This window comes from Dermacentor andersoni, chromosome 6 (assembly GCF_023375885.2).
Source record: "Dermacentor andersoni chromosome 6, qqDerAnde1_hic_scaffold, whole genome shotgun sequence".
NCBI classification, from domain to species: domain Eukaryota; kingdom Metazoa; phylum Arthropoda; class Arachnida; order Ixodida; family Ixodidae; genus Dermacentor; species Dermacentor andersoni.
The window spans coordinates 144001614-144017352 of record NC_092819.1 but is presented as its reverse complement, the minus strand read 5'-3'; the positions used below and the strand labels follow the sequence as shown (position 1 = coordinate 144017352).

The 15739-nt window shown below is 46.0% G+C and overlaps 1 pseudogene; it reads left to right on the top strand.

The window, feature by feature from the left end:
• LOC126523385 (uncharacterized) overlaps positions 1-15739 on the top strand; it is a 122679-nt pseudogene that overhangs the window by 24199 nt on the left and 82741 nt on the right.

The window sequence follows — 15739 nt, the reverse complement described above, 5'->3', positions numbered from 1 at the left end:
AGAACTGACAGAACTTTCGAACTTAATCAACTAGCGTAAGACAGCTGACATAAGGAAGTATAATATGGATAGAATTGAACATGTTCTCAGGAACGGAGGAAGCCTAAAAGCAGTGAAGAAGAAACTAGGAATTGGCAAGAATCAGATGTATGCGTTAAGAGACAAAGCCGGCAATATCATTACTAATATGGATGAGATAGTTGAAGTGGCTGAGGAGTTCTATACAGATTTATACAGTACCAGTGGCACCCACCATGATAATGGAAGAGAGAGTAGTCTAGAGGAATTCGAAATCCCACAGGTAACGCCGGAAGAAGTAAAGAAAGCCTTGGGAGCTATGCAAAGGGGGAAGGCAGCTGGGGAGGATCAGGTAACAGCAGATTTGTTGAAGGATGGTGGGCAGATTGTTCTAGAGAAACTGGCCACCCTCTATACGCAATGCCTCATGACTTCGAGCGTATCGGAATCTTGGAAAAACGCTAACATAATCCTAATCCATAAGAAAGGGGACTCAAGGACTTCAAAAATTATAGACCGATCAGCTTACTGTCCGTTGCCTACAAAGTATTTACTAAGGTAATTGCAAATAGAATCAGGAACACCTTAGACTTCCGTCAACCAATGGACCAGGCAGGATTCCGTAAAGGCTACTCAATAATAGACCATATTCACACTATGAATCAGGTGACAGAAAAATTTGCGGAATATAACCAACCTTTATATATAGCTTTCATTGATTACGAGAAAGCGTTTGATTCAGTCGGAACCTCAACAGTCATGGAGGCAATGCGGAATCAGCGTGTAGACGAGCCGTATGTAAAAATACTGAAAGATATCTGTAGCGGCTCCACAGCCACCGTAGTCCTAAAGAAAGCAACAAAATTCCAATAAAGAAAGGCGTCAGGCAGGGGAGATACGATCTCTCCAATGCTATTCACAGTGTGTTTACAGGAAGTATTCAGGGACCTGGATTGGGGAAAATTGGGGATAAGAGTTAATGGAGAATACCTTAGTAACTTGCGATTCGCTGATGATATTGCCTTGTTTAGTAACTCAGGGGACCAACTGCAATGCATGCTCACTGACTTGGAGAGGCAAAGCCGAAGGGTGGGTCTAAAAATTAATCTGCAGAAAACTAATGTTTAGCAGTCTTGGAAGAGAACAGCAGTTTACGATAGGTAGTGAGGCACTGGAAGTGGTGAGGGAATACATTACTTAGGACAGGTAGTGACTGCGGATCTGGATCATGAGACTGAAATAATCAGAAGAATAAGAATGGGCTGAGGTGCGTTTGGCAGGCATTCTCAGATCATGAACTGCAGGTTGCCATTATCCCTCAAAAGGAAAGTTTATAACAGCTGTGTCTTACCAGTACTCACGTACGGGGCAGAAACCTGGTGGCTTACGAAAAGGGTTCTACTTAAATTGAGGACGACGCAACGAGCTATGGAAAGAAGAATGATAGGTGTAACGTTAAGGGATAAGAAAAGAGCAGATTGAGTGAGGGAACAAACGCGAGTTAATGATATCTTAGTTGAAATCAAGAAAAAGAAATGGGCATGGGCTGGACACGTAATGAGGAGGGAAGATAACCGATGGTCATTAAGTTACAGAATGGATTCCAAGGGAAGGGAAGCGTAGCAGAGGGCGGCAGAAAGTTAGGTGGGCGGATGAGATTAAGAAGTTTGCAGGGACAACATGGCCACAATTAGTACATGACCGGGGTAGTTGGAGATGTATGGGAGAGGCAGTGGGCGTAACCAGACTGATGATGATGATGATGATGATGATGATGATGATGACTTCAACAAGCTGTATTTCCCTATATGCCATATTCCACATGCTATGTGCCATGTATGCTGCTTTCATATGTATTCCATTGGTTATTCACAACTTTCGAATATTTACGCACCATTGTAGAAATATTTTGTAGAAGAACTTTGGTCGGGGGTATGCGCCATTTCATGCCGCATCAACAACGCCGACAAGATGAATTCGGGCGAGTGCGTGCCCATCGCGAGGCAGAAGAAGAGGAACAGCCTCGAGCTCGCGCGGCTCCGTTCAGCATTCTAGGGCTGCAGTAGGGACGCCTGCCACCCCGAAAAACAGTGAGTCACCTTCGCTTGCCTTTATTCGTCTTTTGTTCTCCGGTGGTGGTCGAAGCACTGTCGTAAGGCTGCGGCCCCTACCCCGTTTTGTCGCGCTATTCCCGCCCAGCTCCTCTGCTCGGTCTAACTTGGGCCCGCCCTTTTTTTTGTAGCTGCCTACTTCATTTTTAATTATTTTAACCCTCAAATCAACGTTCGCGAGATGGATGCGGTCGCTATGGCTGAGATGAGCTGCTTGGCGGGAAGGATAAGAAATGAAAGTCAAGTCAAATGGATCGGGCGCAAGATAAGCTACCGGTCGATGTTTTGCAGGGATTCTCAATAAAATATTGTGAGGGGTGGGATGAACCCTTACGAGAAGCCGCCAATGGATAGTATTTTGTGACGGTTCATTTTTTTTTCTGTTCACTTCCTTAACGTCCGTGACATTGAGCGATCGATTTCAGTGATAAGCGCGGCGCCGTACCGTCTGAGTTCACGATCGACGAAGGGCGCAGATAATGGTAAGCACCTAAGCCCGAGGGCGCGGCATCAAATCCCAGGCGTGGCGGCGGCATTTCAATGCGGGCGAAATGCAAAACCTTTCGTAGCGTGCATTCAGCGGTCAAAATTAATCCAGAGTCCCTCACTACGACGTGCTTCATATCCATGTTGTGGTTTTCGCATGTAAAACCCGAGAACTGAATTTTTAGTTATGATAAGCACAGTGAATATGTAGATTACCGTCCCTATATGTAGTGTTGTGTTATTGCCATAAACGTAGCGAAGAAAGAAAGACTGTCAGTTTTGCCGGATGAGCGAAGCAGAGCCTTCGATCTGCGTTGCAGTCGAGCTCCTCGGACGGTGTTTCATATCAACAGGCGGATACGACGTGTTGGCGCGACGCAACAAGTCAGACAATGGCTGGTACGCAGCACGAACAGCGCCTAGGCAGCGAACAGGCGTCCCATAACGAGCTGCCGCGATGAGGGACACCAGCGGCGTTTCAGGCATCGCACATTGATGGGGAACACGAGCTAAGACTGACGGGAAAACCGTCGGCTTGCTGGCAGCGCCCAGTGAAACCGTTGGATGGCGCTAAAGGTTGACATTAGCTCTCCGTCTCTGAAATTGCGGCGCGCACCTTGGTGTGGCATGCACGCCAGCTGCTCAGCCGGAACGAAAGTGGGGGTACGCACAATGCTCATGCCAGCAGCGGAAAGTGGGCACTACTCTGGGTGCTACGCTACGACGGTACAGAACGCGAACGCTTCGCTCGCCCTCGCGTGACAGATCAGAATGGCGATTTGGTCAACCTCGCGAATGCAAGCGAATGGTTCGCTTACCGAGCCTTTATAAGATCGCACCGCTGTCGAAATAACCAAGCGTAGCGCGACGGTGCATTCGCTGGGCCTCGTTGTTTCTGCAACCAAACGCAAACGTCGTTTTTGCAGCCACCAATGCGCGTCTATGGATGCGTTTTCGGGTAGCTTCGATGGCGGATGCGACGGATGCGCCGACAACGTGAATATGTGTCGAATGTCCGCGTAATTACATCGAGCAACCAAAAGAGGATAAACTACAATACTTTGACCTTAGACTACGTTTTTAGACGTATGCCAAGCACCTGTTGAACTTCACCTCAGGTCATTTCCAAAGTAGTCGAGAAATGCCATTTGCATTGCCGTACTTCGGGCCACTCTGGTAAAAACATGTGGGCATGCATTGGGTGATGCGTTCGCACGTCAGGTAGTCTGGCTGGAGGAAGCTCAGCACCCGGGCAGCTTCATAACGGGCAGCTGTGGGAAGTCGATAAAATGGGCAAAAAACTCAAAGAGGCAGGAGGCCGAAAGAAAAAGCAGGAAGAAGAATGTGGTAGTTGTACCCTATGTATACCGCTAGTCCCCTGGACTGAAGAACGCGGCAGGTCGTTAGGGTTGTCTTTTCGGCTCCTGGAATATTGAGCGCTATTTGTCCGGCGGTCCAAAGGCGAGCAAGTGGAGCAGAACGTAATCCTAATGCAAGATGCTAAGTGAATCAAGTTAATTAGTATGTAGGTTACACTACCAATGTGCTGTACTCTTTGCCTCTCAAGTGTGGGCGAGTGTACATAGGGCAAGCCGGCCGGTGCATCAATGTAAGACTTAGAGAGCATGAACTGTCCTTTGGGCAAGAACGATTATACGCACGTCTGCCCATTGCCGGTAATGTAAGTGTAATCCTCTGCTCTAAGAGACAAGAATTCTGTTTAAGCATAGTGATGTATCCACCAGATCAGTCGTGGAAGCAGCCCACATTGAGCGAAAGTGCACGTGTTGCATCAGCCAGCCTTCAATCGCGCTTTCTCAGCAGGAATTTATTTACCTAGACAGCCCTACACGTTAGCAGATACCTGTATCCACGTGGCGTAGTTGTGCGTCCCTCGATTGACCACGTGATCGCCTGCGTCGCTTATATTCCTGGATGTGTGTGTTTCATTAAACTTAGTTGTGAATCAGCGCTCGCCCTGTGTCCTTTCACTCAGTCGTCGTTTTGTTCGCGCATTTACCATTATGAATGTATACAAACTCGCCTAACTTTCCACTCTAATACGTTTAAGTACGCTAAGTCACCTTCAAGCGTATCGTTGCGTTACGCAGTTGTAGCCTTTCTCACAGCGGCAAGGTGTTTCGGGTAATAATCGGCTGCTTGAGCTTGGGCTCTCAAAATATAATTAGGCACCAAGATTGAAATATGCATTTACAGACCCAATAAAAGCGCGACAAAAATTTTCCTAGTTCTACAAAGTTTGTGTATTTATGTTAAATAGGAAGGAAGTAAGAAAACTAAATAGCCATTTTGCCTAATCTTCCGGGGCTGAATTCGCAAAGCTTTTCATTGGTAAGTGCTGTCTTTCATTGGCTGATCGCCTTCGCTAATAATATGTGCTACATCACTATTGGCTGGCACGAACGCTTTTAGTGAAAGAATGTGTTGTGAATACGGGCCCTAGTCTGTAGTTATAACCGCAATAATTCGCAATCATTATCGACCAGTGCAGGAGTGCACTGCTTTCATGCGTATGGAAAAAAGGAGATTGCTAAGGAACTTAGGCAAATGAAGGCAGATAAGGGGTGTAAACTACAGCCAGAAGAACGTTTTGAAGCCACAAGCACAAAGGTTGGACAAGTCCATGTGTTATCCATTGTTCCGTTGGTAGCTGAAAAATTGCAGCGGCGGAGTTCACTCATGCAATTCTTGTAGAACATGCCATGGTTTTGGGGACTACGAGGCAGTGCTACTCGGCAAGTATTGTAAATATACGGAAGGATGCGCGTTCGCGCAAACGCTCAAATAATCGTCACTCGGTCATTGCTCTCTTGCCTGTACGCCGATATTCAGACACGTCGTGCATTCGCGCTTGTTTTCCATCAGCGTCTATTGTTTTTCGCATTATTCACTTCGACGGTTACTTTGGCTCGAGCTCGCTCTGTTATCGCAAACGAACGTTCTATGGCAGTGAAGCGAAAGGCATACCCGGGGTGGTGTTTCTGCACAGGTGTTACTATGACAAGTAGTCCCGGCAGTGTCACAGCGTTTTCTCTTACACGGAGTGCCATTCCAAGACATCGTCAAATTGCACCATGTTACTGGAGGCGCCATCTTGTCATCTCTGATTGGCCGAGAGGGCGGTGCTTTTACGTCTGTGATTGGCTCAAAAAGCTGTCATTGCATCATTCGACAATATGTAGAAATTCGACGATGTCCGGAATGACTTGGTACCTGCGAATGGCTTGAAATGGCTACATGCAAGCCGAAGAAAAAACAAAACAAGAAAGAACAATGCAAAAAAAAAAGGGACAACTCACTACCGAAGATGCGAATAACGCGCAGTGCTTTTGGTTGCAAAAACGGCCTAGCCAAGTAGTGGTCACCGTCACGCTCCCCTTAATCGGCCTTTACATGAGAGACTAAGCGGGTGGTAGTGTTTAAGTGTCCACCTGGTGGACATCTCTATTTGTCTGCTGCTGAAGTTCCCATTGACTGGGTTTGGAGTACGCGTCAGAAGGAGACAGAGCGCTCCCAGCCAATTAGAACTTGAACACCAGACGAAATGGACATGTCCACCTGGTGGATACTTGTGTAATTCCCACCCCCTCTCCTCCCCTCCCCCGGGAAGCGTTCTGTCTGCTGCTGGCGTGAGCGGTGTTTGCACACACACGTACACTAGCGTTCCTGCTAACGAGGGGCCGCATTCTGAAAGCTTTTTTTTTTTTTTTTTTTAGCGAGCAGCCTCTGCTATTGGCCAGCCACCTTGGCTGGTGATACTTCCAACAGCAGGTTTGGCTGAAATACTCTCGTACAAAAAATTTGTGGGGCCGCAACATTCATATGGGGACGGGTTACCGGCGAAGCTGTTTAGGCTGCATACATTATGAAATCATACGTAGTTTTAAAGATACAGCACCGTACTACGCCGACACAAGTGCCGCCGCCACACTCTTTCCTCCTCTCATTGTTCGTCAAACAGTATTTAACCAAATAAAGCGTATGAAAGCCAATTTGCTACACTGAATGCTCTCTCTCTCTCTCACACACACACACACACACACACACACACACACACACACACACACACACACACACACACACACACACACACACACACACACACACACACACACACACACGCACGCGTATGTATATATGTATGTATATATATATGATGCCGCATTTTGATCGAGGGCGAAATGCAAAGAAACGCCCGTGCATTGGTTGCACGTTACAGAACCGCAGGCGGTCGAAATTAATCCGGAGTCCGCCACGACGGCGTGCCTTACATATAATGAAAGCGTGGTTTTGGCACCTATCACCCAGGAATTTCAAGCACTGGTATGTGCGGAAAGGACAACAGGCGTTAAGCTAAACTATAGCAAGCCCGAGGGCAACGATACAGCTTGCTATCGGTTGGCGCTTCCGGCGAAACTGCCGAATTATTTTTATCCGTAACGGTCAACTGCATTGTATTCCATAGGAGACAAATACTGACTTCAAGATGAACTTTTGTTAAGTGACAACGGCGGAAATATGCGAATCTACGTTAAAATCAATGACGTCACACCTACGTACCTGCGCTGAGACTTCGGCGCGAAATATATATATATATATATATATATATATATATATATATATATATATATATATATATATATATACCAATCTGCATTATAATGAATAAATTACAGCGAAATAGCAAGAATATAACTTTGACAGAATACTTTATCGGCATAAGCTTATTTAGTGTTTGTCAACACAGTCCTTCGTTAAGAATTCATCGCTGACGCCAGTTGATAGGAACTGGCAGCCGTAACCATATATGGGGGTATTGTTGGCCCCGTGGTCTGGATTTTTAACCAGCACTGGAGAGGAACTCAGGCAGAACCCAGGCTACGTCACGATAGATCACGAGCTACGTCAGGTACGAACACGGCACACTAATTCCAATGGCTTCGAACTGTCGCGGGTTTCTCGGCGTCTTTTAACACGTCCGGGCTTTCGCCGTGGACTTGGCCGGGCGACACGAATTGTCACAGAGTCGTAGCACCCTTTAAGGACGGTGGGATGGATAGTTGGGCGTGTTGGTTAAGCATGATCTGAAGTGAAGGCGCGACAACGACGGTGGACACTCTGGGGTAGTGGTCGCGGAGATAATCGCGTGCGTGTGTGCACATTAAGCATATCGACACCCCACAATGATGTGGAATGGGGTGTTTCTAAGAATCGACACCCGTCGTTTGACCCTTGAGGCACGCTATATTCTGGGTATTTACATACAGTCCATAAGGAAGGTGTCCGCGATCCTTGAAGCCGGTCATCGCAGCCATAAAGGTGTTGAAAGTGTCACGTGCTCCCTTTGACTGATGAACTGCGCAGTGAGCCACTAGGCAAGTGTTCGCATTTCGCCCCCATCTGAATGCGGCTGCTGCGGAGGGAAATCGAAAGCGGTGAATTCCATGGTGTCTGTGCTTCCGCAGCGGTTTTTCAGAAACAACCAATTTGTGATAGACTACAATAGCATTCCAGAAATTTTATTGTTTCGGTGCATTTATGATGTTGCCGGGCTGTTTCGTTCCCAATCGTAAATTAAATATTTCACGCTACTTTACTACTGCAGCATTACAATGAGTTATTGATCTAACAACGTGGCGTTGTTTGCGACCAGTAATCGCGATGCGATCGCTCGCTGTGAAATCATGGTTGGGTTTATGGCCACCGCCAGCTGTAGTGTTCTGTAGGAGGTTGACGGGAAATTAACTTACGCTGCTAAGGGTGCTGACTCCGTGATGCCCAACGTGTCATTTATGTGACGCTCGAGTTTGGTTACTGCAAAATTGTGATTTAAGTTCAGGAAACTTAACGCATTCCTTATAGTAGCGTTTTTATACGTTGGAAATGAGTTCCGTCTCCCCCTCCCGCCTACCCCCTCTTCCTCGGTTGTGAATAGTTCGGGAAACCAATTACTGAATAATTACTATACGAAGGTAAAATCAAATGCCGTCTCGAGTACTGCTCTTTTTTGCCCAAGCGTATACTTGCCGTGTTTTTTCTCATAAAAGTGAAGGGTTTGTAAAAATCTCGTTCATGTGGAATTGTGTCTGGGTATTAAGGGACTCACGTGTTTAGTGCGCGTCTTGCTTTTCTCGCACGCAGAACATGGCCGAGGAATCGATGATGTCGACGGCGGAGAGCGGCATGGAACCGCCACCTGGAGCCCCGTGAGTGCACACGCATCTGTTAAACGCGGTGACGTTGCGCACTGAGTGTTGTGCGAGGAGAAAGGCGAGATCAAGGAAACTCGAGAGTGCGGGTCTCCGTCAATCTCCAATTAAAGTTCAGGGTTTAGGCATATGAGAAAAACGAACGAACAAGCAAGCAAGCAAACAAAGGCGGGAACACACACTTACAAGAACTGAAATTTGGGTGAGTGTGTACGTTTGAATGATTGCCTTAATAGCGCAGGCAGGGCGACGAATGAAGAGGCAACGAGCGGACATGCGCCAGCTTCAAAGTAAGGTTTACTGCCAACGAAAAGAACTTTTTCTAACGAAAAACGTAAAACACCAACAACGCAAAAGCGAAATAAATTATGGCGCATGTGCCATGACAATACCAAACACCTAAATATTATCTATCACCCCTGCGTGCCCCTTTCGTCCGGAATGAGCTTTAGTTTGATGTTAGAGCTTGTCCTGTGGTTTTCTCCTCTGTCGCTGTCTTCGGCAATCATGCAAACAAGCAGCCAAACAAGGAAAAAAAGGAAATGAAAAGAAAGAGAAAAAGAGAACGCACGAAAAAGAAAAAAAAATAGGAAAGTCGAACAGATATATTGTAACATTTTCGCATAGTACGTATCTTTTGAATTCTCTTACACAGAAAGCCATTCGAAAGAAGTAACAGAAAAAAAAGGGAGCTATGGGTTAAAAAAATAGCTGGCGGGGTTGCTGCAGCATAAGAAGCGACATATATATTTTTTTAATTTTTAGGGGAAGCACCATTGTCACAGAGGTGCGCGAATATTAAGATTTGAGTCGAAATGGAGTGCGAATTGAATAGTGCCGGAAGTGAAGCGACTCGAACATCTAATAATTTTTTAATGGTTTTCGAATATTGAACAGTCGTTTTCATGATTTCTATGAAACAGCTTTCATGTTCTAGTATATCGACAACGCTTGAAAGCTTGTCATTATATCGCGCGTTATGAAGCGTTCGTTGCATATAGCAGGAACGGACAAACACAGCATTCGATTCGAAGGCCGAGTCGAAAAGGGCAATATTTGATTCGTTATTCGAAGGCCTCGAATATTCCCGCTCCGCTAAATGGATCACAGCCCTCGGAAAAATTGCGTGTCTGGAATGTGCCTATAGGCGTTTTTCTGTCCACTGGGAAATTCGACTGGTTGCTTTCGAGCACTCTAGTGCCCTCTGGCCCCGGCGTCTACACTGGGCTGGTGGAAGTCGAATTCCCGGGGTCCTGGTTCATTCTGAGTGCCACGTCCCGGCTGAGAATGACCTTCGAGCTGGGAGCTTGACCGAGAACCGAAAAAATTCGTCATGCGATTCGTCGTCTTGCTCTGGGAGCAGCTGAATATTTAGCTTGGGCAGGCTTTTATTTTTGGTGCTCCTACATCGAGAAGAGGATCCGCATTGCTGCAAACCGTATCGGAGCTCTGTAGGAAACAGTCGAATATACTTTATGCAAATACTGTCCTAACTAGATTACCGGTGTAATTATGACCATCATTTTAACGTGAATAGCGTCTTTCTTTTTTTTGGCCCCGTCGTCTGTTTTCCTGGTTGCTCGAACTCTGCGAGGAAAACGATCGCTCTCTCTCTCTTTACAGTTCGCTCCTTCTTTTGCTAGCCCTCTCACTCGCTAGCTAGTTCGTTCGTTGGTGCCATTTACTTACATTGACAATCATCGCTGATGGTTCCTACAGAACATTTTTTTTGTCAACTGTTGTCTGTTGGCAATCCAAAAGGCCCGTTACGAAAGTTCGCAATACACCAAAATAAATGGGCCAGGTAATCACTATTGGTCATTGGCTATAGTATATGTACTTCGTGCAATTAACACAGCAAATGTACGAAACGGCTGGTCTAAATAGCTCTATAGAGAGTCGACGCAGTGCTTAAATTCATTTGTTGCAATGTCGAGTTAGCAGATCGTCTAACGAGCGGATACGTGGTTATGATTGGCGAAGCAAAGGTGCCGGAAGAAAAAGATTTTGCAACAAATCGTAGTGGCAAAGCAACGTCGGTTCTATGAGAGGCTCATTGGAGAACTGGGGAATAATTATGAGCTTTAAACGGCACATTACAAGGTGGGATAAAAAGACATCCACAACGCTGATCATTACGATGAAAGAAAAAGACCTATCTAAAAACACAAACACCGAGCACGAAAAAAGAAAAGGAAGATTGATAAGGTATGCTGTGTCACTTCCACCTTTGACGCTCAGGCACTTTAACTATTTATTGGACAGTGTCAGTGTCTTTATGCGTTGCAAGATTCTGATAGCAGTTCTTGTGCACATGACGTCGCTGACATTGGCCAATAAGGATTTAAGGTATCTGCGCGTCAGCGGTGAAATTGGCGCATCTTAGAAGCTACGTCATCACATATGCCTCGCTTTTTCGCGCTCGATATTTACTTGTCCGCTCACATAAGTATGTTCTTCCGGATTAAAAAAAAGAGCGTTGTAAGTCAGCGCTCTGTGCGTCCTGTTCTTCCGATGTTGACGCGCGAAAAAATTTTTTAGTATTTACGAGAATCAACAAACACGCCCAAAATTCTCACTTTGCTTTCACTTTCAAACTTTCACTTTGCTGAATGCTTGTAGCCTCTGCCTTACGGGGGTAAATGGGTCATTGTATTGGGGGGTATATATGAACCATGGATTATGATAGTTTTCTGTCGGCGTTACGCCACAAATAGATCCCGGGATCCTAGCCATAAATAGCTTCGCTATAACAAAAAAAAAAAAGATACAGATTCAACGCCCATGTTGGAATATATCTGAAGCGAGGCTTTCATCAAGCACTTAATGAAATTGTGGGGACACACTCCGCGCATATTTCTGCGCACCCTCCGTCTTCTTATCATCTGGCCCAGCATAACACAGCTGCTCGCTGGGCTTCATGGTCGATAAAACATAGCGCCACCACCACGTCACCCGAGGTATGCGTCACCAACGGTGGTTATAAAAACAGGCTGCCTGGCTGAGAAAGACCGCTTTTCTACCTTCCGCCACTGGGACGAACGTAGCGTTGGTATGCCCGTCCGCTGCCATCGTTAGCCGAACGAAGAATCGTTACGTTTTTATGTTGGGATTCGTCCTTCGGCAGACATGACATCCCACAAAACGCTACAACCTTTTAAATATCGCGTCTTTAACAAAACTAGCGCTCGCATGTGCTATATTGGCTTATACAGGCTTGTACTCCTCCATTAGGCTTCCCCGCTGTGGGCATGTGCTATTACATGGAGATCATCGTCATCATAATCAACGTGCGGACACGTTTCTTGCCTGATCCCCCGCTAAGGGTGTGTGACCTAGTATGGGAATCGTATTCATCAACACGCCGTGATCATCTCAAACAGCTAGTTGGTGTTTACACGAGAGAAGAGCCCGTGTGGTTATGGCCTGGCGGTTAGGGCTTTGGGCTGCTGCCCTGTGGGGTTGAAGTTGCAATTTCGCCACCGGACTTGCCTATTTCTTTTTTTAAAGTAAATGTCAATCTACTGGGCAAGAACCCGACAAACGGCCGACCAACCCAGACAAAACCAAGGAGTGTTAGACAAAGAAAGCTTAGAATTAAAAAAAGCTGCACAATTCCAAAAGGAGCGATTCACAACACTGCGAATATGCATGAAGCAAAAAAAAAAAAGCAATGCGGAACCTGGTAACCTTCTATCATAAACACGCGCCACGTTGCCAGCCACTGTCGGGCTGACTATATGAGCTGCTCTAGAGAGTTTCTTTGGTAGCAGGCAAGTTCTGACGTCCTGGACAATCAAAACAACCCTCGTATACACCATCCAGAGGGTGGAGTGTCAGCATCGCCACGAAAACCACGACACACCAAAGAACGACATGTAATGGTCATCAGGATTCGTCGAGATGCCAACGAAAGTGGTCAGTCAGCAGCAGCCTGCCACGCGCTCACGGTGCACTGATAGCGTTTGCAGATAGGTCGCATGACGTTCTGCGCATCATGGGGCAAGGGTGTCCTGGGCTTCGTGAGCCATTGTCAAGAAAGATCAGCGAGAAGATGGACTTGGGCAATTGCGACAAGTGCGCATACTTGATGCATGCGCCCCTCCGGTGCCAAGGTTGATCGGTCAGTGGTAGGTAAGATTGGGGGTACAGCGGACGTTCGTTGAGTACGGTTATTTCGTCATGCGCCCAGGTCGGGTCGTGCTGCAAAGTTTATGCATTATATAGGGTTTCCTTCGCGCCAGCGGCACCTCTTCTGTGCCAGGACCACCTCGAACATTCCAAGGACGCCAACTCGCTTTATGGTGAAGGCGCGAATAGCCCGTTGACGAAAGCACGCATATATGGGGATAGCTACACGAATTATGTAATGCTGTACGAGTTGGCAGCAATCATAAATACTGGCACGGACTGTTTGAAAGCGTCGCTTCTACCACAAAAACTAGGCACTCACATTTGTGTTTGTGACCGCTTGGTAACATGGTGAGTTAGTGGTTTTAACGTTCGGACTTTTTTTCTCCAATGTCCAAGTCTGGTTCACTCCTCTCTGAATCAGTGCAGTCAAGCTTTTTGTATGCGTTCAGCATTCTCTGAGAGTTTACCCAGATTTGGCGTGACTAACTATTCTCGTGGGCCGACCCCGAAGATATCGCCGCATAACAAAGGCGTCTAACCCGACCCGTACGCAGGGGCCAAACGGTACTAGTTCGATACATCGACCACCACTTCGTCAAGGTCGGTGTATGAGCCCCGTGCAGGGTTTGGACAGTAAATGAGCAAGTAATCTATCCATCATGCTCCGCCTATAAAACCTATAATGTCACCGAGAATACATAGTGTAGCAAAGTGACCCCAAATAAATAACCGTGAAAACATGCTAAACGCATTCCTCGATAGCAACCGGAATTTGGTTGTCATAATTTTTTTATACTTTAATGCTGGAGTTTGCCACAAACGGCCATCGGTACGCATTCAGTGCATACCTACTCACAGTAACGAGCGCAGATTTTCACTACATTATGTTGCGATGTTACCCAACGGTAGCATACCGATGTCCCGTTCGTTTCTGAAATAAACGCATTCATTCTTGTACAATGACTTACATTTGGTTTAGTAAGTGGCACGAACCAGCAATAGGTTATGTTCTCAATATATGACACCACAGAGGGTTACGGACGCATATCTGGCGAGTCGTGCTAGGCGTGTGTTTTCTGCTAAATGAACGTGACTTCAATGTGCATGCTCATGCTTGCGATCGTAAGTGCGACAGACGGTCTTCGGTGAATAACAAAATAACAAGTAGCGAAAGCTTTTAATTAGCTACCAGGACATTGCTATTTGTGGCGCAAGTAGGATCTGCCTATTCCATAAGTACACCTGAAAAAACGGTACAGTGACACGAAACATAGTTTTCAAACTGAAAATAATAAGATTGGATGTAGGTACACTTGAAATCTCACGAGGGCTATCACTGCAACACCCAAAATTTCAGCTGAAATGACGCGGCAGCATAAATTCGCTCGCATGTTCTTTTTTTTTTTTTCACGATGGCAGCCACTCGCAATGCGCTACAGCTTTATTTTTGCTTTGGCGATGCAGAGCCGGGGCACCGGCGGAAATGATCACAAAAAAACTGGCCAATTATTGGTGTCTAATTGGATCGATTCCGCTGATCCTGTTCCTGCTGGTGGCCATCCCGACCATCTTTTATGTCAAAAAGTTTTCAGGTAAGCGATGGCTTATTCTGTTTCCGTTTCGTACTCTTCAGCCTCCTCTAATACAGAGCAACCGAAATAGCCCTTTTTTCAGCGGCCGTATAGCAGCGGCTGCTGTATCGGCCTGTGGCTTATGAGGAAGCTTTAGCTCGGGTCGAATTTCTACGTGCCGATTCAAATATGTGTATAAAACTGAAATGCTCTCATGAGACGACTGCTGGAACAAATTAAAGGGGGACGAGACACGTTAATTTAATTTTTTTAATTTCTTCAATAATTTGAATGGAATTTATGCAATTAATGTGTTTTTACCAGGAGATTTCAAAAATGCATTTTTTTTCTTATGGTAAATATTTTTTATGATATCAAAAACACGATGTTCATTGCTTAGGGCCTAATTAGCTACTTAACAGCAAGTTGCATGGTAGCGTACAGCACACGGAATCCATTCTTAATGTTCATAGTTTGTCGTAAGATATGAGTCTTATTTTAAGCCATTTTGAAGCGAAGGTAGAGGTTGTGAAACTCAGTAATAAAGATACCCACTTTCATTCTACAAAGATATCACGGTGGGCATTTTTGATCTGTACCAAATCTTGATAGAGATTGCCACATTTACGAAAAGAAACATCCTAGAGGACCGCAGGTCAACAAAGAAAAAAGTTCCTGCCGACGCTGAGTTACATGCCGTCATTGCAAGCGGTGAAGTAAAGTCGTCAGCATACAAAGCGCTGAGTTCGTATCTGAGGCCACGCCCAATTCGTCGTTCACTCTTTTTGCTTCTTCCGAACATTCGGAGCGTTCGCTGCCGAACGAGACACCGAAGGCAAGAATACTTTGAGCTGTATTACTAAGTTACCCTTATGTATTGCCAAGAAGGCCGCTCATGAACCACGAGGAAGGGCTTAGTGAACGACAAGTGGCGACACCACCCTAATGCTCCCACACCAGCTCGCTGTAAAGTCATAAAATTGGCATTGTCTGCTCTGGCGTAGTGAATTCATTGGCCAAGGTGGGCTGTATTCTATTGTGAAGGAGCGAAACAGTGAATTGAGCAACTTTCAAGAAAATATACTGCGCCACTATGGCCCACACAAGAAAAGCAAATGCTTTAACATATGTGACGTCACACGGACGCACACTTGCGCGGAGAATGAAATTTAAACCCCGATCTTGTCTT